The following is a 22,904-nucleotide window of genomic DNA, read 5'->3' as shown; positions in this document are numbered from 1 at the left end:
CCACAGGGGGGAGAAGAAAAAAAAAATCAGTTAAAACAATAATGTTTCTTTTTACAGGTTTGTTAGGGAGCGACTCGGCCGTGCAATCTCTCTCATCCGTTTTAAGGAATGAGTATGTTGAAATCATACCTGGCTTTTCAGCGTATGCTACTTTTTTAGACGTTTCATGGCCATCTTCACCTGAATTAGGCACAAAACAATTGCTGCTTGATGGGCACATGAGAAATCCCCCCCGCAAGAGTCACAGATATCCTGCTAGACACCCTGCCTAAGAACATGTCTTGCACCATCTCCCTACCCTTCCCTAGCATTTTGCAAGAGAGCGAATTCCAATGCTCTGCCACTCACTCCCATGAGTTCAACTTTTATCCAGAGCATGGCCTTTTTCTTCATGTACTGAGGATGGTCAGGAGCCTGGGTTCTATTCCCAACTCTACCACATGCCTCTTGAGTGAGCTTTAATAAGTCACATCTTTGTATCTCTGGTCCCAATCCCACAGTAAGCTCCATGCATATGGAGTCATATGCCTGCATGGAACCCCACTGACTTCAACGGGGTCTGCCCACCAAGCAAGGACAGGATCAGAGTCCTAGTTTCCTCACTTGTAAAATGGGGCTATAACACTTACCTACGATGCAGGGTTACCAAGAGGCTAAAGCCATTAGCTTGTAAGTCAGATCTTTTTATAGAGGGAGTTATGCAATCACCATGCACATCTATTTTCTCTATTATAACAATAAAAGTAGGACATGGATTTTTTGAGGGGCGGAGAAAGAGGGGCAATCTGAACCATTTCTGCAATATTCCTTGAAAAGTAAAGAAGCCTGTACCACCATGGGACACCATAAAAGGCTCGTTCACCTGCACATCTACCAAAGTGATATATGCCATCATGTGCCAGCAATGCCCCTCTGCCATGTACATTGGCCAAACCGGACAATCTCTATGCAAAAGAATAAATGGACACAAATCAGACATCAAGAATTATAACATTCAAAAACCAGTCTGAGAACACTTCAACCTCCCTGGTTACTGAATTTCAGACCTAAAAGTCGCAATTCTCTAACAAAAAAACCCTGCAAAAACAGACTCCAACGAGAAACTGCAGAATTGGAACTAATTTGCAAACTGGACACCAGTTATTAGGCTTGAATAAAGACAGAGTGGACGGGTCATTACACAAAGTAAAAACTACTTCTCCATGCTAATTTTTCCCCTATTATTACTCACACCTTCTTGTCAACTGTTTGAAATGGGCCACCCAGATTATCACTAAAAAAGTTATTTTTCCTCCTGCAGATAATAGCCCACCTTAATTGATTAGTCTCATTACAGTTGGTATGGCAACACCCATTTTTTTTATGTTCTCTGTGTTATACATCTTCCCACTGTATTTTCCACTGCATGCATCTGATGAAGTGGGTTTTAGCCCACAAAAGCTTTATAGCCAAATAAATTTGTTAGTCTCTAATGTGCCACAAGTACTCCTCGTGGTTTTTTGGGTTTTTTTGGTGGACACAGACTAACATGGTTACCACTCTGAAACCTGTCACCAATTCCTTCAGTTACCAATGCTCCCATCACATCAGCCTTTCAAGATATAACAAGTTACAAAGCTTCCTCCAGGAGAATCACTAACGTAGTTCCAAATAATAGCTATACCAGGAGCACATTCATAATCATTTTTGCTGCTTCTTCTGCTTTCAGACAAGCAGCTTTCCATTATACCCAATTCACTACTGGCCAGGGAGCAGGAGTAATTAGGTGTCTTGTTGAACAGGTGGCTACCGTATAATAGCATCATGTATTGCTGCCACGACAGCCTGCCAGACTGAACATACTCCTGAAGGTACCCTCCTATCCCCCTAATCTTTACTGTCATTCTTGCCTCTAAGCTTTGGTCTTTGCTCTCAGAATAAACTACTCCCTGCACACACTAAAACCTCTCTACTAAGAAGGTCCTTAGAATTACGCTGAAGTTATTTAAAAGTACAGATTATTAGCACAGCTTCCCCTCTACCATACATGTCCTCCTCCTCCAGAGTAAGACTGGAAGCATTCTGTGCTTCATAAACGTTAATTTATTTGCTACCAAATAATTTCTAATATTAAATTTTCAACTTGTTTTCCTCCCTTAAGTTGGAGCATTTGTGCCTGGGGCTGAAAGATCAGGAACACAGAACACTGCATTACAGAGATGTTTTATCAGGGGAGGAACTGAATAGGCTAGGGGAAGAGAGAAAGAACTTCTTGAGGGGTAGGAGATGAGATGGGATCAGTAAAAAAGGCTGGATGCTTGAGAAGGAAAACCTAGTGTGTTATTCCAAGTATATTTATATAGCCTTTGGCAGCGTAACTCCTAACTCCTCCCCCTCCCAACCCAGATGGCTACTGGTAAGCAATGAATCTCTGAGCTGCATGGTTCGTTTAAGGTCTTGGTTTTGACCTATGACAGCCCTATGTGGCTTGAGACCTGCTTGCTGGAGAGACCCTCCCTTCCCATTCAATACTGACACAGACTGAGGTCAGCAGAAAGAAAAGGAGTACTTGTGGCACCTTAGAGACTAACAAATTTATTTGAGCATAAGCTTTTGTGAGCTACAGCTCACTTCAACTGGAGTACCCCCTCCTCTATTTAAGAAACAGTTGCCAGTAAGATAGTCTCTATGAAAGGCCATCAATTACTCAAATTTCAGAATTTATTCCTCCTCCCTCCATCCCATAATCCAAAATGGATTACATCTGTGCAAGTCCCGTCCATTTACTCAGGTTTCTGTGGAACGAAAGACATGACAACAGCTGACATTTGTGGGTGAAATGGGGTGTTACGAGTTTGATTTTATCTCTGGTTCCAGAGGAGATTATTTTGATCAATTCTTAGACTATTTTAATTGAAGTAAAAGCTATCTAGAGCTCATATGGGATGTATATTTCAAGACAGTTTCCCTGTGAAGGTGGTCCCTGACTATTTATATTATTATTTCAAATTTCTGGAGAATCTAATTTCTCTTCCACCCCTACGTTTATTGCGGTTACCCTGCAATGTAATGCAAAGGTGGGGACACACTTGTTTGTTGGAGGATTTTGTCTCAGATCAGCTTCTTTCTTGAGAATTTAAGTCTATGAGCTGCTCTACTTTAGAAAAGTTGCACTGGTGTGACTAAATGAATTAAAAAAAAATCAATGCATACCCCTAACATTCAAGTACTTAAACTGGTTTAAGCCTCACTTAAATTGATTTAGCTTAATTCACTACATTTACCAATTTATAATGATTTACCTTAAGGAAGGTTTAAACTGATTTAAGTGCATCTATAGAGATTTGCATTGGTGGAGTTAAAATTAATTTTAAATCCATTTAATTCTATTGGTGTAACTTGTCTAATATACATTAGCCCTATCTACACTGATTTCAGCTTGTATTTGTAAGTGATGACCTTTTGTTTAAAAAACAAAAACACAAAACAAGAACACTGTTCATTACCTGTTGTTGAGCAAAAGGTTGTAGTTTCATTTAACGGTCTAAGTTTAGTTTCCTTGAAACAAAAGCTGCCACTGTGCTCTCAAACACACGGGCATGTGCAATGCTATGTCTGCTGTAAAAATTGCTTACCTCACTCCCATGTCTCAGATCAAGATTAAGATTTGAGGCTGCTCTGATCTGGTAGGAGAACGCTGGCTCCCTTCACAGGCACACTCTCATGCGGCCTCAGAGATCAGTTTCACATTGTCTCAAATAATCAAGAGGAAAATTTCCATTAATCAAATCCCAGAAAGTATTTTGAAATCTACTTTGTCTTCAAGTTTTAAGTAGCTCTTTTTAACCTCATACCCAAACCTATCAATTCAAGAGGTTTAACTCCAGACACAGTTCTTTCTGCCCAAGGGTCTACTGAACAAGAGAATCACAAATCCTGCATCTCACCAAATGAGAAGCCAAGGATATATTGGCACAGAGTTTAAAATGAGGACTGCTGAGCTAAGTGAGAACACATTGCAATAAAAGATAAGGTAAGTGGCAATGAAGTCAGCTTTATTACAGTACAATCCAACTGGTATATCCCAATGGAAAAAATAATGTACCAATTAAGCAATCGAAGGCTCATTGGGAATGTGTCATTCTGGAAGATGTTCACTTATTTCCAAGAATTGCTTTATAAATAATGTCCACAGCACTGAAGTATAACAGCAAAACTAGCTTACTGCGGTGCAGGACTTTAGGCAGGACACTCATACCACTGATGTTCAAACCAAAGTAGGCCAGTAATAACCTCTCCTTTCTGGGGGCAAACATTAAAGGATATTACACTGGGGATTAACACACACGTCCTCCTTCCCACTTTGGAAGCCTGGGTTCAGGTAGTGGTGAAAGTTACAAGTGTAATGAGTTAGATCATTTTAGTCTCATATCGCTAAATCCACAGCGCACTTTGGAACAATGCAGAAGAATCAGAAATCTTGGCTCACGAGAAATCTAGCAATGAAGTAGCCGCAGGTGCTGCAGGGTAACATTACAGTGCCTCACTAGAGCTGTACGGGGAGAGCTTGAAAAGCTCCTGTTCATACTATGCCTTGCCTTTGAGAGCACTCTCAATAGGCCTCTTTCACAAGCACCAAGTTAGTCAGGGTTCATGTACACTATACCTAGTCTGACCTCCTTTAGAGGACAGGCCACCCTCACCTCCCCATCCCACGAAACCCAACCACTGAAATTAGACCAAAGTATTGCAGCCCTTAGAAGACTAAACTATCATGTGCCGTAGGCAGAGAACAGAAGAGATAGAGCTGCACCAATTCTTGAGGTCCCTGCAACGGCAAATTCCAAATGTGGTTTTATTTATTTCTAAGTCATGGTAACGTTGTTTAGGGGTCCATCCCCACAGAAAGCATACATTAGAAAACATTACTGTTAAGTGAAAGGTCTCATTTAAATGGAATGAAAGTCATTAGGCAGCCACTTATCCTTAAATGGGACTCTTGCCAAGGATGTAAAAATCTGGGGTGAAATTCTAGCCCCATTAAAATCAGTAAGAGTTTTGCCAGCGACTTCCATGGAGAAAGAATTACACTCTTGGTGAGTGCTTTTGTGTTTGTTTTTTTATGATGAATGAGGCAGATCTGAAAGTTACATGTTCTTTCAAATTTAGAAGCATCAGGAATAGAGAGTCTGGTCTTCCCTAGTTTTGTTGGAGGCCCAGTGGGAGTAAGAAAAGAGGTTTATTTTTTGAATTAATATCTTAATTTTAGGGGAACAGATGTTCAGTCTTTAAACACAGGCTTCCTTTATTCAGTGTGTTACTAAGTCAATGAAGTTAAAATAGGTGTTACCATATACAATCCACCAAAGAGTTTTAACCTCATTAAAAATCATTTCCCTCTTAACAGTTCAATTTTCAGTCTTGCCTTTTGTGCCATCATTTGCATCAGCTCTGCAAACATCATAGTCTTCCAGCCAAGACAGGATAAGAGTTTCTAAAACACTAAACAAAAACACCCTGTGGAGAATGAGGGAGATGGCTCAGTAATTTATTAAGAATCCCCTACGTACTTCAGTTTACCGCTGATTTTTGCCTGTCTCTCTCCACTCATCTAAGTCAAAGGAGGCAGTTAGGCAGAACAAAGCAAGAACCTAAATAATGAAATAAGACACCAATGGTAAACAACTACAAGGGAGTTAAGACAACAATGGCTGCGCCAGTAAGTGGGAAGATGCTACTTTCCAGACGACAGGCAGAGTTACGGGTTACCAATGCTGAAAGTGTAAGATGGAAAAAGAGACTACAGTTAAAAAGACAACCTGAAACAAGGATGCGGATACTGACTGTCAGTAGCTGCCTGGGGGTGGGGTGCTGACAGAGAAACTGCAGCAAGCAAACTGACTATCCTCAGCTAGAGATGGAAGTAACAGGTGAGTAGAGCTTACCAAAGCTTGCAAGGAAAGATTAAGGTTTAGGTAAGAGGAAATACATGCACAAGTCTTTGCTTTAACCCATCTCTCTGCTGTGTATCCTTGGGTAAATAAATACTTGTCTTTGAAGAAGCCGTGAGAGTCACTTTAATCGGTTGCTAGTCCCAGGCTCCCAGAGGGAAAGGGCTTACAAGTGCCAAACAGGTGCTGGATGGACCTGATATAAAGTTGGTAAACACGGGACTGCAGCTCAGAGACCTGAGGGAGGACTTCAGGGTTCCACCCAGAGAGAGAGCTGAAGATAGTGAAATCTGTCAAAGGGGTGCACTGGAGAGGATCTAAAAGGGATCTAAAGTGCAGCTTGCCTCGTGTCTAGGCAGCCCCAAAACCTTGCTTCCCCCCAGATTTTGAAGAGATAGCCTATTGTATATACACATCATAAAGCAACCAATTTTTTTCTGCTTCGTAGATCACCTGTAACTTACTTCAACATATCCAGGTATTGGATTAGATATTATACATTAATGTGCACCAAAATAACCACTGCAGAACAGGGAAAGTGAAGGATGAAGGGGATGCTTTTATTTGGCATTTCCTTGCATTTGTCAGTTAGAAGCAATGCCTGAATAGTAGTTTTATTGTTAATCCGCTCAAACACCAAGAAAACATCCACAGAAGGCAGTACGCCAATGAGATCATTCTCTTCGATGAAAATCTTATTGACTAATTTAAGACGAGTTTCACGGATGGATATTTATGCCCTCACACTGGTAAAGTAATTACATGAATAAATGGACTCTCTCAACAGCCCTTGTGCTGCATTCTAGGTTTACAGTGGTGAATCGTAAGTGAACCTCAATCTTTGTGCCTTAGTTTACTCATTTGGAAAATGAGCACTCACCTCACATGTTTTGGAGAGAATAGATTGCAATGCAAAATTAAATGTTAGCCAAATGATTGCTGAGACACCATTAGCTATCACAGTATAGCCATCACAACAGGGTACAGGTAGACATGTTCACTTGCACAAATAGAGCACTGCCATACAACTGTCACAAAAGAAATTTTTGATGTTCTGTTGTTGAAATGGTCGACTAATAAGCCATTAGGAGATCACTACCAGTAACAACCCTCTATAATTCAGGCAAACTGCCCGGAGAGCAGGAAAAGCAGCACACAATGTTGGGGTTGGTTGTGAAGTTCTGGCCAGAGACCTCTTACACTAGAGCCTGTAGCATATTAGCCACTAGTGAGTTTTAGACAGACAACTATCTGTAAACTTTTTACCAACTAATAGTTTATACAGAAAACTGCTTTATCAGTCTGGGATACATTGATAAAAATAAAACAAAATCTGAAAACCCCAAGGCTTGAGCTCCTCAAACAAGGCTCAAGTTAGAATTTAAAGTTAGTATTTACACTTCAGCTCCATAAACAATTTTAATCCCTCAGATTTGAGACATTTCTGTGCTGATATCACATTTTCCTCCTTTATTTACGAAGTCTGAAAGCAGAACAGATTAAAGATGTAACTAAATTAAAAATAGGGAAGTCAGAGGACATTTAACCATGGATTCCTCTTTGGCCTAAAATGCAAGGCATCCTTCTCTGAATCCACAGTGTTAGAAAGTGGCATCAACAAGACATTCTAAAGGGACTATCCCTGACAGGTGTTTGTCCAACCTGTGTTCGAAAAACCTCAACTGATGGGGATTCTACAACCTCCCTTGAAAGCCTATTCCAGAGCTTAAGCTATCCTTATAGTTAAGGAAGTTTTTCCTAATATCTAACCTCAAATCTCCCCCTTGCTGCAGATTAAGCCCATTACTTCTTGTCCTACCTTTAGAAGACAGAGAACAATTGATCTCAGTCCTCTTTATAACAGTCCTTAACATATTTGAAGACTGCTACTAGGTCCCTTGTCAGTCTTAGTTTCTCAAGATTAAACATGCCTCCTCCTTCCCCCAAATCTTTCCTCCTAGGTCAGGTTTTCTAAACCTTCTATCATTTTTCTTATTCTCCTCTAGACTCTCCAATTTGTCCACATCTTTCCTGAAATGCAGTGCCCAGAATTAGATACATTAGTCCAGCTGAGGCCTCTCCAGTGCCAAGTAGAGAGGGACAATTGCTGTGTCTTACATACAACTCTCCTGTTAATACATCCCAGAATGATGATATTTGCTTTTTTCGCAGCTGCATCATATTGCCTACTCATTCAATTTGTGATCCACTATAAACCTTGGATCTTATTCAGCAGTACTACCACGTAAGCCAATTATTCCCCATTCTGTAGTTGTGCATTTGATTTTTCCTTCCTAAATGAAGTACTTTGCACTTGTCTATTGAATTTCATCTTTGTGATTTCAGACCAATTCTCCAGTTTCTCAAGGTTGTTTTGAATTTGAATCCTGTCCTCCAAAGTGCTTGCAACCCCACCCATCTTGGCATCATCTGCAAATTTTATAAGCTCTATAAACTTTATATGCTCTACTCCATGACCCAAGTCATTAATGAAAATATCAACTAGTGCTGGATCCAGGATTGACCCCTGCAGGTCCCTCTAGATACATCCTCCCTGTTTGACAGCGAGCCATTGATAACTACTCTGAGTAGGGTCTTTCAACCAGTTCTGAACCCATCTTATAATAATTTCATCTAGACTACATTTCCCTACTTTGCTTATATCATCATCATGTGGGACTATGCCAAAAGCCTTACTAAAAATCAAGATGTGATAGATCTACTACTTCCCTGTCAAAGAGGAAAATTAGGTTGGTTTGGCATGATTTGTTCTTGACAAAGCCATGCTAACTATTCCTTTTAACCCTAGTATCCGCCAGGTGCTTACAAATTGATTGTTTAATAATTTGTTCCAGTATTTTTCCAGGTATCCAAGTTAGGCTGACTGGTCTATAATTCCCAGGTCCTCTTTGTTCCCCTTTTTAAAGTTAGGTAGTATGTTTGCCCTTCTTCAGTCTCTGGGACCTCAACCGACCTCCAAGAGTTCTCAAAGATAATTGCTAACGGTTCTGAATTAGATTCAGCCTGCTCTCAAATACCTGAGGATGAATTTCATCAGGCCCTGCTGATTTGAATACATCTAACTTATGTAAGTATTCTTTAAGTGGTTCTTTCCCTATTTTGGCTTGCGTTCCTTCCCGAGTTGTTAGTATTAACTGTGTTGAGCATCTAATCACCATTAACCTTTTTAGCGAAGGCTGAAGCAAAATAGGCATTAAACACCTCAACGTTCTTGATGTCACCAGTTATTAGCTCTCCTTTGCCGCTAAGTAGAGGACCTACACTTTACTTCATCTTTCTCTGGCTCCTAATGTATTTAAAGAACATCTTCTTATTGCCTTTTATGTCCCTAGTGAGGTTTAACTCATTTTCGTGTCTTAGGTTTTCTGCAAGATCTTAATACACAACGACATTGAACCCAATTCCCAGCTACTGAAGTCAGCATAGCTCCATTGGCTTCAATAGAGCTATGACAATGTACACAATCTGAATATGAACCTGTATATGAACTATTAAACATTGACCTAACATTCTATTTCCAAAATTAAAAACAAAAGGATACACTTAAAAAAAAAAAGGATTGACAACCAACTGTATATAGTTTCACACTACTGTCCATTCTTTAATATTTTGTTAGAGGCCTGGATATAACATTTCCCTCCTAATAAATGGCCTCTCTGCCTTCTGGCAAATATTGATTCTTCTCCTCCAGCGTTCTGAACTTTGTTGAAATAAACTTGGCTCCTTTTGTTTAACACCATTTTCCACTTATGACAAATCATCCTTGTTTGTACACAAAACTCGGTCAGTGTTAGCCTAGCACTCAGAATAAAGTTTGTTAGTTAACTGCTTCAGAACCGAAACAAACATACATGAGTGGTTGAGAAAAATCATGGTTATTCCATCTGTTTTCATTCTTTAAAAAGTTTCTCAGCAACAAAAAAGAAGATAAGGAATCAGGACCTCCATGATCTTGAACTTTTGAGGAAAGTTTCATGTTGGGCTGCCGATGTCCCTTTAATTAAAGAATAAGCTGTTTTGTTTAGCCTGACTAGCTATTACTAGCACCAACCTTGCAGGCAGCAGTACTGAAATTCCTGTTTTTAGTGATTGTTCACTGCTTAGCAGGTAGAAATGTAGGCCAGCTGGAGCCGAGAGGGAAAAGATTTTGGGTAGGTCTACAATGGAGATGGAAGGTCTGAGTTCCAGCTCAAGCAGACACACCTGCCTTTGCTCTGATCCAGGTAGTGCACTAAAAACAGAACGGTTGCTGTATGGTGTAAGGGGCTAGCTGCCTGAGTATGATCCCGTCTGAGACCCTAGGACTATATTCAGGGTAGCTACACTTCAGAGCTAGCACACTAACCATAGATCGAGCTTGTGTGATTATGTCTAAGTGAACTGGGAATTGCACCTTCCAGTTTTAGTGGAGACACACCCATAATCACTCTACAATTCCTGAGCATGTGTTGTGATGTATAACAAACGTAAAGCAGAGGTGAACATAGCAAAGAAAGATGAAGATTTGATTAATTTAAAACTCAATCAACAGGCAGAATTATTACCACTATCCAACCCCAAAAGAGTCCGCAAAAATCTGTCCTCTTTGGGGATGAAAGTTAACACACTGTCATGCCATTTAAACACACAAACCTTCCTTTCCACTTTGGAAGCCTAGGTTCGAACTGTAGCATAAGCCACAATGTGAAATTGTTTTAGCCTCTGAAGGGCAATAGGTGCATTATCTATAAATTCAGAGTGCAATTTGGAACAATGCAGAGGAATTAGCAATCTACTCAGGAGAAACAGGAGGTGCATGAGAAAGTTGTGTGGGGGATGGGAAGCTTGCACAGCCTCTATTCCCAATGGCCCCCATTCAGAAAAGCATGTAAGCATGTGCTTGACTTTCCTATGCCTATGATCTTAGGAGCATCATCAATTCACTACTTTCACAAGCACCAGATTCAAACAACATTGAAAGAATTCCTGCCCATTCCTCTGGAGAGCTTTATTTTAATTTTGAGTCACAATGTTACTGTCGAGGTTTATCATCATATACAGTATACAACATTAGAAGACACTGCCATTTAGTCGCAGGGCTTATTAACTTTCCTGAGTGTGTCCGTGCAAAGTGATTTAACTGTCAATTTAATGCACATCGGTTAAATTGTATTAAACTAAACCAGACTAAGGTCACTCTACTTCCAAATGACAACCTCCACATGGGGGTTTAGTGCACATTAGCTTCACATCTTTAGTTAATTCATCTTAACTTTGAGTGTCCCCATGTAGACATGCCTCACGTTAAAATTAGCCCGACACTCCCTTAGCTTGCCCAAAGTATCCAGGTGCAGAAGGGACATCTTGTAAGGGAATCTTTTAAGGCACATATATAGAAACACCGGAGCACAACAGGGCAACTGAAGGATGGAGTGGATGGCTGAACTTGGGATTTCCTTGTATGTGTCAGATTCAGTCCATGAATGGCAATAGTTTTTAATTGAATGTGCTCAGCAGCCAGAAAACATTTACAGTACAAACTGTAATCCAATCAGATGACTTTCTCTGATAAAAATCTTTTAGGTGCTATTTTAGAGAGATCCTCACTGATGGATATTTCTCTCGTTGCATGCCTTAACTAGATCACCTATTCCATTAATACGCAGAACACTTCAACTGTACTGATGCTATATTCCAAGTTTGCAAAGCTAAGCCTTCAGCATACTCTTCCAAAATTGCAGTGACTGAATACTGGAGTTTCTTCTCCCCTCCTCCAGCAGAGACTAAGAGAAAAATTAGACTAGCTTTCCTCTAGCAGTGACTACTTTTCTGGATGTCACATGATCTGCTGTTAGGAGCAAAAAATAGGTGGGGATTATTTAAACTTCAGAGACTAGGCAAGATCTACTGTTTTTACCAAGATAAAAATACCATGTAGTATAGCAATTATGTAGAGCAGGAACCCTGTATATATTAGATAAGGGCTAAAGCGTGAGACAGCAAAGTATTCAAATGCTAGTTGAGTTCTAAAAGTTAAACACAAACAGAACTAAAATGAGTGGAAGGCACCAAAGTGAAGGGAACCCAAAAGAGAGGATGCCAAAAAGTTACAAACCACACCTTTCATTCAAGAAATGCTCTTTATAAACACTAAACACACTTGAGATTGGAAACTATCCATTTAACATGTATGGTAACAGAAGCAGAACAGTTAACTAACAGTGTCAAACGGAAGAGCATCCAGCAGTCCTGGCTGCTGATGTGCTGTTCTTGCCACTAGATGACACTTCTACTCAGCAACACACCACTTTGCAACAGTGTCACAGCAACTTAGGTTGCCAATTTGGACACAAAGAAGAGAGAAATTGAGTCATTCAAAGTAGTGAGAAGGTCATCAACTCTCTCCCCTGCCAATGCAGGATTGTTCCCAAAGTTATTTAGCACTCCCAGCATGTTAATATTAAAATCCTAATACATTAGTGTAAAATACTCTGTTGTAAACACTCTACTTAGACGCCTAAAGTATCCTATGTAAAAGTGGTAAAATGTCAAATTTCTCTTGTATTTCATACTGTGTTAAGTAAGGCCATAAGACAGCCTGAAACGTCAGTAATTTCTTAGATGGAGTATTTGCTATAATCTCATGTTTAAACGTCTCTGAACTAGGAGTGAATTTTTCATATAACCACACCTCATGACAACACAGGATACTAGATGAAAAAGCAAACCGCTATCACATACACACTTGGTAACGATTCTGCACGCTCAGTTTCTCTGATTAAATTCTTAAGCATTTCCATTTTCTAGAAAATGATCTTTTAAGTTTTTCTCCCCTAGTCTTCCTATTACCTTTGCCGCATACAAATGGTCAGGATTACAATTTATTTGCAAACAAACATTTTATTGAACACACTGGATGCATGCTGAAGAATTTCCATGTTGCATGGATGGTATTTTCTAAATGTGGGGTGAAACTGATTATTCTAAGACTCATAAGTGAAATTTAACAATACTGTGTTGAGTCAGTAGCTATTCACACTCCTCAGTCCTGACCTACATCTAAAGAAGAATAGACTCAGAGCAGAAACAGCTGTAAAGAAAGTTGACTATAGCCCCATCCCCCATTTGACGGTATCTATTCCTTATTAGCTCATCACCCTGATATAAACAGAAGCCATGTGGGATTCTGTACAAGTCATACAATTTTAACAAGTCTGTTTGTACACCTAAAAACCTTAAAAATATGCAAAGATAAAAGAACATTTTTTCCTCTACCCTCCTGTGCTCCCATTAAGCTAAACAAAATTTAAGTGTTGAATTTTAACTGCCAGGGTCCCCCATCAGGGCCGCAAAATGCTTTGAGATCCTCTGATGAAAGGTATTACACAAGTGCAACACACCATGGTACTGTCTGAAATAGCAAATTTCTTGATTCAAAGACATCATTCCATCTGTCGTATAACTCTTCTCACTGAGGAAGAAAAACACATGAAACCAACAAACTTGAGAAACAAATGAGCAGATACATTTCCCTCCCTGAAAATGGATACGGAAGTTTTCTCTTGGGCCAAGATCACTGTAACATGCTCATAGGGCATGGCTACACTGGAAACTTCAAAGCACTGTTACGGGAGTGCTCCCACGGCAGTGCTTGGAAGTGCGAGTGTGGTCGCAAGAGAACTCTCCCAGCACTCCTGGTAATCCACCTCCACGAGGGGATTAGCTCCGAGCATGGCTCCCAGCGCTCAGAGCCTGTTTACATGAGCGCTTTAAAGCGCTCTGACTTGCTGTGCTCAGGGGGGTGATTTTTCACCCCCCGAGCCAGCAAGTTAGAACGCTATAAAATGTAAGTGTAGTCAGGCCCTTAGAGTTTTGAAACCACCCCATCCTGTTAGCAGGTGGGGATCTTGTTGGGAAACAGCTAAGGGGATACTGCTGACTGACTGAGGCAGGGGGCTCATTATCTTAACAAGATTAAGGGAGGAGTTCTACAGGAGATCTAGAGTGTGGGCTGAACATTCCTGTGGTAGGAAACACCAAACCTTTGAAGACCAAACCTTTAATGAACTTTGTGTGCATCTGAACAAGTGGGTTTTTTAGCCATGAAAGCTTATGCCCAAATAAATATGGTAGTCTTTAAAGTGCCACCAGACTCCTTGTTATTGGTTTCTTTCTTTCTTTGTTAATACGCCAAACTCCAAGGAAGAGAATGAGCTTTTGATCCTATAGTGTGTGAACTTTGCTTGAGAACGGTTAGGAAAAGGCATCTGCTTACAACTGCATAGTTTTAGCCCTAAGCAAATTTTACGTCGATACAGTTTCCAGGTTTTTTTTCCCTCCCAGGTCATCCATTTCTGTACAGTATGATGGGGGGTGGAGGGGGGGAATTTGTCTTTTTTTTAATTTAAATGAAGTTGCTGACATAGGCTCAGTGAGAATTGCCTCAGTACTGATGAAAAGCCAAAAGTTTTAGGCCAAGATTAATACCCCCCACCACACTATTCAGGGGTCTAAAGTTAGGCACCAAAGTCTGATCTTCAAATATTCTGAGTATCCAGCAGCCTCTGTTGACTTCAGTGGGAGCTGCTGGTTCTCAGCACTTTTGAAATACCAGCCACTGACTTGGAGGCCTAACTCTGGCGCCCACAGTTTAAAGTCTTGGCCTCAGTGCCTTCCCAGTGAGAATGAATATCTGTGGAGCTCACAGAGTGATGAAGCATAAACAGGAGACTGAAAAAAGTTAAGACAGAAAGCACAAAGCAAAATTGTCACCAGTGTTTTCCACACATCAAATATAAACAAAGAGTGCGTGATCTTCAAATGATAAATAACCCCAAGAAAACAGCTACTGAAAAAGGAGGATTCAGGAAATGGCTGTGGAATTGATCCTATATTACATGGTTGCTTAAGAAACACTCTTTGCATACAAGGGCTGCAATAAGCTTTAAGCAAGTTTGGTTCAATGGAGTCTGACTTAGCCATGCTGATAGTTCCTGTTTCAGATAATTGAGGAAATGTATGCTGCATTTGGCACCTCTGGAATGGTGGCTGAAGCATGAAGGGACATATGAATCTTCAGCGCATCTGGCACGTAAATATCTTGTGAGGCCGGATACAACAGTGCCATGCGAACTCCTGTTCTCACTGTCAGGTGACATTGTCAACAAGAAGCGGGAAACATTATCTCCTGCAAATTGTAACAAAATTTGTTTGTCTGAGCAACTGGCTGAAGGATTGAATGGACTTGTAGAATTATGTACCAAAAAAACTGCATTCAAAAATAAAACAATGTAAAACTTTAGAGCCTACATTTGTAAGCTCAACTTTCATGATAAAGAGACTGCACTACGGTACTTGTATTAGATGAGTTGAAAAATACTATTTCTTTTGTTTACTGTGAAAATATTTGTAATAAAAAATATAAAGTGAGCACTATATACTTTGTATTGTGTTGCAATTGAAATCAATATATTTGAAAATGTAGAAAACATCCAAAAATATTTAAATAAATGATATTCTATTATTAAGAGCACAATTAATCGTGATTTTTTTAAATCGCTTGACAGCCCTACTATTTATGAACTTCTAGCACATCACAATTATTTACTGCAATAGTATCCATAGCGATCTCCTTGCGTCTTTCAGGGAATCAGTAAAAATTCCTCATTTTCTCCCCTACAGCAAACATTCTTCTAACCAAGGTAGGCTGGATGGGATTTCTTTTAGAGTCTAGCAATGCCACTGTCATAAATATAAAGGGAAGGGTAAATACCTTTAAAATCCCTCCTGGCCAGAGGAAAAACCCTTTCACCTGTAAAGGGTTAAGAAGCTAAGATAACCTCGCTAGCACCTGACCAAAATGACCAATGAGGAGACAAGATACTTTCAAAGCTGGGGCCTGGGGGGGAGAAGAAGAGAAACAAGGGTTCTCTCTGTCTGTGTGATGCTTTTGCCGGGACCAGAGCAGGAATGCAGGTCAGAACTCCTGTAAAAAGTTAGTAAGCAATCTAGTTAGATATGCGTTAGATTCTGTTTTGTTTAAATGGCTGATAAAATAAGTTGTGCTGAATGGAATGTATATTCCTGTTTTTGTGTCTTTTTATAACTTAAGGTTTTGCCTAGAGGGATTCTCTCTGTTTTGAATCTGATTACCCCGTAAGGTATTTACCATCCTGATTTTACAGAGGTGATTCTTTTACTTTTCTTTAATTAAAATTATCTTTTAAGAACCTGATTGCTTTTTCATTGTTCTTAAGATCCAAGGGTTTAGGTCTGTGTTCACCTACGCAAATTGGTGAGGATTTTTATCAAGCCTTCCCCAGGAAAGAAGGTGTAGTGCTTGGGGGCATATTTTGGGGCAGGGGGGCGGCGAGACATTTCCAAGTGGGCACCTCCCCTGTTATTATCGTTAGACACTTTGGTGGTGGCAGCGTTTAACCTAAGCTGGTAAGAATAAGCTTAGGGGGTCTTTCATACAGGTGCCCACATCTGTACCCTAGAGTTCAGAGTCGGGAAGGAACCTTGACAGCCACTCCTACTCTGGTACTGTAGAACAACTCGAGGCACCTGTTACAAAATTCCCAGCACTTGCTGACCCAGAGCGGCAAATTCCGACTTGGGAATCCAACAATGCTTTGTGGCATCATTTCTGATTTAGCACGGGATTGTGCTGTGCACACAAGTGGTAAAATGTGTAGTGTTTCTAGGGCAGATCACTCATAAAAACCTACAAAAGGTACATATCTAGTTTTAGACATGCTGCAAGAACTGTCCTTCCTCACCCACACCAACCATAAATGAGCTACCAAAGTTTATTACTTCTTTAGGACCAAAAAGGTACTCAACACTCTATATTGTTCATAAACAGAGGCAATCCCTGCCCCAGGGAGTTTATAATTTAAAGAACAAGAATGAGAGAGTTTAAGTAGGAGGTGAAACTGCTGACATGCAACAGTAGAAACTAGTCAAACTACTCAGATGCAAACAAATATCGCAGCATAATTTCACTGAGGCTCAGCTCTTCCCCCCCCCCAAAATAAGGATGACGGTTTGTTACAGGGTATTAAAAGGAGGAATGATAATAATGTGCCTAGTTTAGTAATATAAAAGCATGCCTTCGGTGAGTATGTGATGGTTATGCTAGTGGCACTTACATATGTAGCAAACTGCAAGTGCAAACAATGAATTAGAAAAAAAGAAAAAGAGGCAGGGCAGAGGCCCATTTAGTCCCACAGAATGAAATGGATAAAGATAAACCCTCCTGTGAAGGAGCAGATCAACCGACTTTCAGTTCTGTCTGACCAGCTGGAAACAACATGTATTTCAGCCTGTTGTGTTCTGGGTTTGCAGTTTTGTGAAACACTTAGAAATAGCAAGATCCAAACACACACAGAAAAGACTCTGCAAGCTTGACTCAAATCATAGTGCTTTAATGGAGCAGTAACCTGACCCACTGCATAAGTAGATCCCTGCAAATCTGCGGATAGTCGCTTTATATCCACATCCGCAGACCATGTTTGCGGGTTGCAGACCCTATATGGGTACAAGTTTTATAACCGTGCAAGGCTCTATGCATAAGAGGAAAAGAAGCCCTTGCAACTTATCCTCTGTTTCAGAAACTTATGAAGCAAGAGAACAATGTATAATGTGCACAATTCTTAGTTGCTCTTATATAGACTAGGAGCTTAATCTGGCTAAAAGTTTTACATAAAGCAAGTCTTGGCTCTTGCAGATAGTTAACTAAGATTTAGATTATCAATCCAAATAATTGATATTAAAAATATACCTCATTGCAAGGCACTCAGATGTTCAGACAGTAGTAAGCTCCTTCACAAGAATGATGTTTGTCCAGGGTCTCTTGTTATTTTCTCCACTTTAAGAAATCTTTTACATGAAAGTGAGACACTACCTTATTCGATAAAATTGATTTTAACCAATTAATTTCTGTAGAAGTTAGCACTTCCTCCATATTCTTGCCCACTACATTTGACGAAGGTCAGCCACCATTTCCAACTGAACTGTCACAAGGCAAGCAGTGCAGCCATTGTGAGCATCACTTGTTCATGCAGGAGTGAAACAGCTTTGCTGGATATAACAGTATAGGGTGATCAGATGAAAGATGCCATCATCTGGACAAATCAAACTCCTTTTTGCAAGGCTCTGATGTCTATTTAACCACAAGTTAATAACCCCATAGTGTTTTATGAAAACAGGGAATATAATCCTATGTAATCCAAGTAAATGTTCCCTATTTCAGTAAATCAGGTGCTAAGATCCAGGCTACTCATGATTAGGGCCCTATCAAATTCACTGTCCATTTTGGTCAATTTCACGGTCATAGGATTTTAAAATTAGTAAATTTCATGATTTCAGCTATTTAAATGTGAAATGTCAAGGTGTTGTAATTTTAGGGGTCCTGACCCCAAAGGGAGTTGTGCTGCTGGTGGTGGCGCTGCCCTCAGAGCTGGGCGGCTGGAGAGCGGCAGCTGCTGGCCGGGAGCCCAGCTCTGAAGACAGAGCCACCAGCAGCAGCAGCGCAGAAGGATGGATGGCCTGGCATGGTATTGCCACTCTTACTTCTGTGCTGCTGCTGCTGGGGGCGCTGCCTTCAGAGCTGGGTGCCTGACCAACAGCTGCCGCTCTCCAGCCGCCCAGCTCTGAGGGCAGCGCAGAAGTAAGGGTGGCAATATCGTGACCCCCCTAAAATAACCTGGTGACCCCCCCTGCAACTCCCTTTTGGGTCAAGACCCCCAATTTGAGAAATGCTGGTCTCCCCTGTGAAATCTGTATAGTATAGGGTAAAAGCACACAAAAGACCAGATTTCATGGTCCGTGATGTGTTTTTCATGGCTGTGAATTTGGTAGGGCCCTACTCACAAGACATTCCTAAACACAGAGGCTACTTCTACACAGGTACTACCAATATTTAGCTACACAAATTTGTAAAGGGGTTGGAAACGCTTTTTAGATTTTCCCATTAAAAAGAAATCTATTCCTGAGACATCTAGCTGTGAAAAGCACGATAGAAAATAAGTTTGGTTTTTAGACACCTTGAGTGGCAGGGCTGGAAGATGATGTGTAACCTTTGTTTTCAGAACTCAAAATTGGGCAAATATGGCAAACGCTCATTGTAGTTCTTCACTTCTTGAGGTCTCTTAACCATAGATTTGTTAACACATCAGAGGCTTGGACAGAATCATCACCATACACTTGCAAGGACAAGGAGCAGCTGTGAAATAAGGGGTTATCTTGATTGACATGGGTTGAAACTACACATTTACACAGTGCCCCAAACAAATCAAGAGCTAGGGAAGATAATATTCCGATTGGTAAACTGGCAAAATAATTCATGGAGTGCTTCATTTGAGAATACCACAGTTCCAAAATCCTACTCTTCAGTTAGTTTTTAACTAAATAAGATGTATTTTGTAAACCTCGCCAGAAGTCTTATAATAGTGAACTGCTTCTAAAGTCACAGATCCATTTTCCCCATACAGACTTGCATTTTGTTATAAAGAGGGGGAAACAGTTTTGTAAACTCTCCCACTGTGTTTGGGACACAGATAGGAGTGGAAGATAAGGAATTTCATTGGGCTTTGGTGTTTGAAACGGAAAAATAAGATGAGTCAACTACCAGTACTAGTAATGCTTGCTGCCATGAAGAAACAAGCTGGCTTTCAAATTCCTGGATATTTCTCCCTCAACTAACAAGAGCTATGGACTCAACATTTGGGGCTTTAGCTGTGCAAACAAAAGCCAGCTTGCAGGTGCAACAATCAAAAGTGCACAGGGTCTTCCCCTGCTATACATTTCACAGCCATTGATATTGGTGATTGACAGTATGTTCCAGACATTCAATACACTACAGATGTAATATTTTATCTAAATGGGAACACATTACAAACAAACCAAAAATTAAATCAAGCACTCTGCATTGACAAGCCCGAGCCATGCACTATGCAGATTCCTTAGGGATGCAGAGCTGCTCTCATCCCGATTTTAAAAAAAAACCCAAAACAAAAAAATCCACCCGAGATGTGTGCTGAGTTCCATAACTAGTGAACACCCTGGAGGTACCTCAGTGTAAAGCCTCTATGAGGCTGCTGTATCTCTTCATCCATAAAACTGCAGAAGCTCAGCAAAGCTTGCAAACCTATCTTTAACTTACTGATTTAACTAGAGGCACTTTAGAACATTATCCTCTACTGATATTTCTTTAGCAGTGTTCTCAAGTACAACATCCTTGGACTATAACTCCTGCAGTCACCAAGTTCATAAACACACTCAGCTAATGATACAAAAGCACAGAGCCTTCAAATAAGAAATTAAGCCAAACACTTGGAGGATACAGAAATAACACTTCACTTCTACCTAATGTGAACACAGAAAACAAAACTATTAATTCAAAGTGACATGTTACTGGATAGACCAGTAAAGAGGTATATTTGAGAACCATGCATTAAGTGCAGAAAATTCCCCTGCAGGAGAAAAATAAATCCTTCACAGGTCTGAAAGCACAGTGTAGAAGGTATACGGATGAAGAACTCATTTTACTGGCAAGAGATGAAAAGGTTGGAGGTATTAAGAGATGGCTCTGAAGTGGCAGCATTTCACGAATAGGAAAATGGTGTCTGCTGTTTTTATAGTGATCTTACTAACAAGTGAAAGCGTGTGGTCCACTGATAACTACAGTAAATTATTAAAAGGATACATTTTTGTTCCTGAATAAGATATTTTTATGAATTTATCCACTCATACGATGGATTTGTTGGGCACTGGTGTAGTTACGACCCCATACGTGGGTGGCTTTGGTAGGTTTGGCAATTTCGCAGGAAAGACTAGTTTAGGACAGGGCACTGGTAAGTACCTGTTTAAACAGGAAAACTGGGAAAAATAATCACATCAGTGTCTAGCAAGTTCAGCAAGCACAGAATGAATCTTTTCAAACTTCACATACTTCCATTCAAAATTGAGGAATAGGCTTGGTCCATCTGCTACATCAAAGTTGGTCTTCTGCTGCAGAATGCTGCATGGCCAAATGGACCTGGACTGGAAGTCTGCAACTCTGCATGATCCCGATTGCTTAGTGCTTCAAAGCTTACAACTTCGTATTATGTTGTTTGACTTTTATATCAGAGGTTCTCAAACTGGGGGTCGGGAACCCTCGGGGGGGGTCACAAGGTTATTACTCGGTGGAGTGGGGGAGGAGATCACGAACTGTCAGCCTACACCCCAAACCCCACTTTGCATCCAGCATTTATAATGGTGTTAGATATATAAAACAATTGTTTTTAATTTATGGGGGGGGATCATACTCAGAGGCTTGCTATGTGAAAGGGTTACCAGTACAAAAGTTGAAGAACCACTGGTTTATATAATATTGAAAAATGAAATGAGTCATGACATGTATAACTTACTTGAGAAAATATTGAACCAAAACAGACATTCCGATGCTAAGTATTATAGTTACATATATTAGTACAACATCCACAATTTGAATATGGTAACTAAAGTTAAATGTAATGTGGAGTGCATTAATGAAGTTTTTAAAACATGGGACTAACTAGATTATCCTGGGGCAGTAAAAAAAAAAACATTTTACCTGGCAAAAATCACCTCTGGTAAATACCATCCCATCCCTGAGCTTTGGAAAAGACGGGTTTATGGCTTGTATCACTACAAGGTGGCTATGGGTTTAGATGTATGCCACACCCAGGGTAAGTTTTCTTTTCTCTGGAACTCTGCACCCAGAGTATTATGCGGGCACACAACAGAACACTCATTAAAATGGAACAGTGTCATCAGAAAGCTGTGATGTAAAACAAGTGTTGCATTCCTGATACAAAAAGTGATGTGAAGCAGTGCACTTCATTCCATGCCCAGCTATAGTTAGCCAGGTTTGCAGTTGATGTGATGCAACCCAGACCAGTGACAGGCAACAAGATACCCACTGTGTCTAACAGGGTATGCCTACACTGCAATGAAAAACCCACAGCTGGCCCAGATCAGCTGACACAGGCTCAAAGGGCTTAGGCTGCATGGCATAAAACTGCAGTGTAGATGCTCTGGCTCTCAAGGATTAGAGCTCTGGGGCCTTCCCTCCTTGTGGATGTCTCAGCACCTGGGCTCCAGCCCGAGCATCTATGCTGCCACTTTATATCCCCCAAGTCCAAGTCAGCTGACCTGGGCCAGCCATGGGTGTTGTATTGCAGTGCAGACAGACCCCCAATCTTGTCACTGGCAAGTGCACTCCAAAATTCTGAAACTTTCAATTAGCTGCTAAAGCATGTTTTCTGTTTTGCGGTGCTTGGCTAATGGATTGGAATCTGTGAGCTCTGTTATGTGAATGGTCCTCAAGCCCACTTTTTACACTGTGACATCAACTCATTTTTCTAGAATGTAGTGACGGATTAGAAAAAAAGATAAGTAACTGAACAGGTACATTCACTATACCCATTCTATATACGCCATCACAGCACAGTGAAGGGTCTGAGTGCCTTAAAGAGCAGATTCAGAACCCTACCTTTACTTCCCAAAATGCTTTTGGCTTTCAAAATCTACCACAGGAAAAAAAAGATTGTGTTGGGCCCAATCCTGAAAGGTACTGAACGCCTCCAGCAAAGTGCTGGGCACCTTCAGTTCCCACTGGGGATAATGGGACTTGAGGATATTCAACTTCACCCAAAATCAAGTTCACTGTCAATTCATGTGAAAGATTCATGTTTTGAAACAGATTATTTAAATGTGAAGCTGATGCCCTGGTTCTGATAACGAAGGGACAAACACTGCCCCACAATATTTCACAAAATTACCATATTAGTTATAGGGAGCACAGAACAGACTTCAGATATTATGTTTGCTTCCATATCAAGGTGCAGTCTTGACCTTAGCAGAGATGCTTTCTAAGTGGGTGGTTACTAACTACCTTTCACCAAAAGTTCTAGGAACTAGTGTACACTTAAGTGGGGTGGGAAG

The 22,904-nt window shown here is 40.5% G+C and overlaps 1 protein-coding gene across 3 annotated transcripts in view; it reads right to left on the bottom strand.

Moving 5' to 3' along the window:
• The window catches only part of XPO7 (exportin 7), a 76,476-nt gene that overhangs the window by 44,887 nt on the left and 8,685 nt on the right, over nt 1–22,904 (bottom strand). The gene's annotated exons all lie outside the window — the stretch shown is intronic.

Source organism: Caretta caretta, chromosome 26 (assembly GCF_965140235.1).
Source record: "Caretta caretta isolate rCarCar2 chromosome 26, rCarCar1.hap1, whole genome shotgun sequence".
Lineage (NCBI taxonomy): Eukaryota > Metazoa > Chordata > Testudines > Cheloniidae > Caretta > Caretta caretta.
This window is presented reverse-complemented; position numbering and strand designations above follow the sequence as displayed.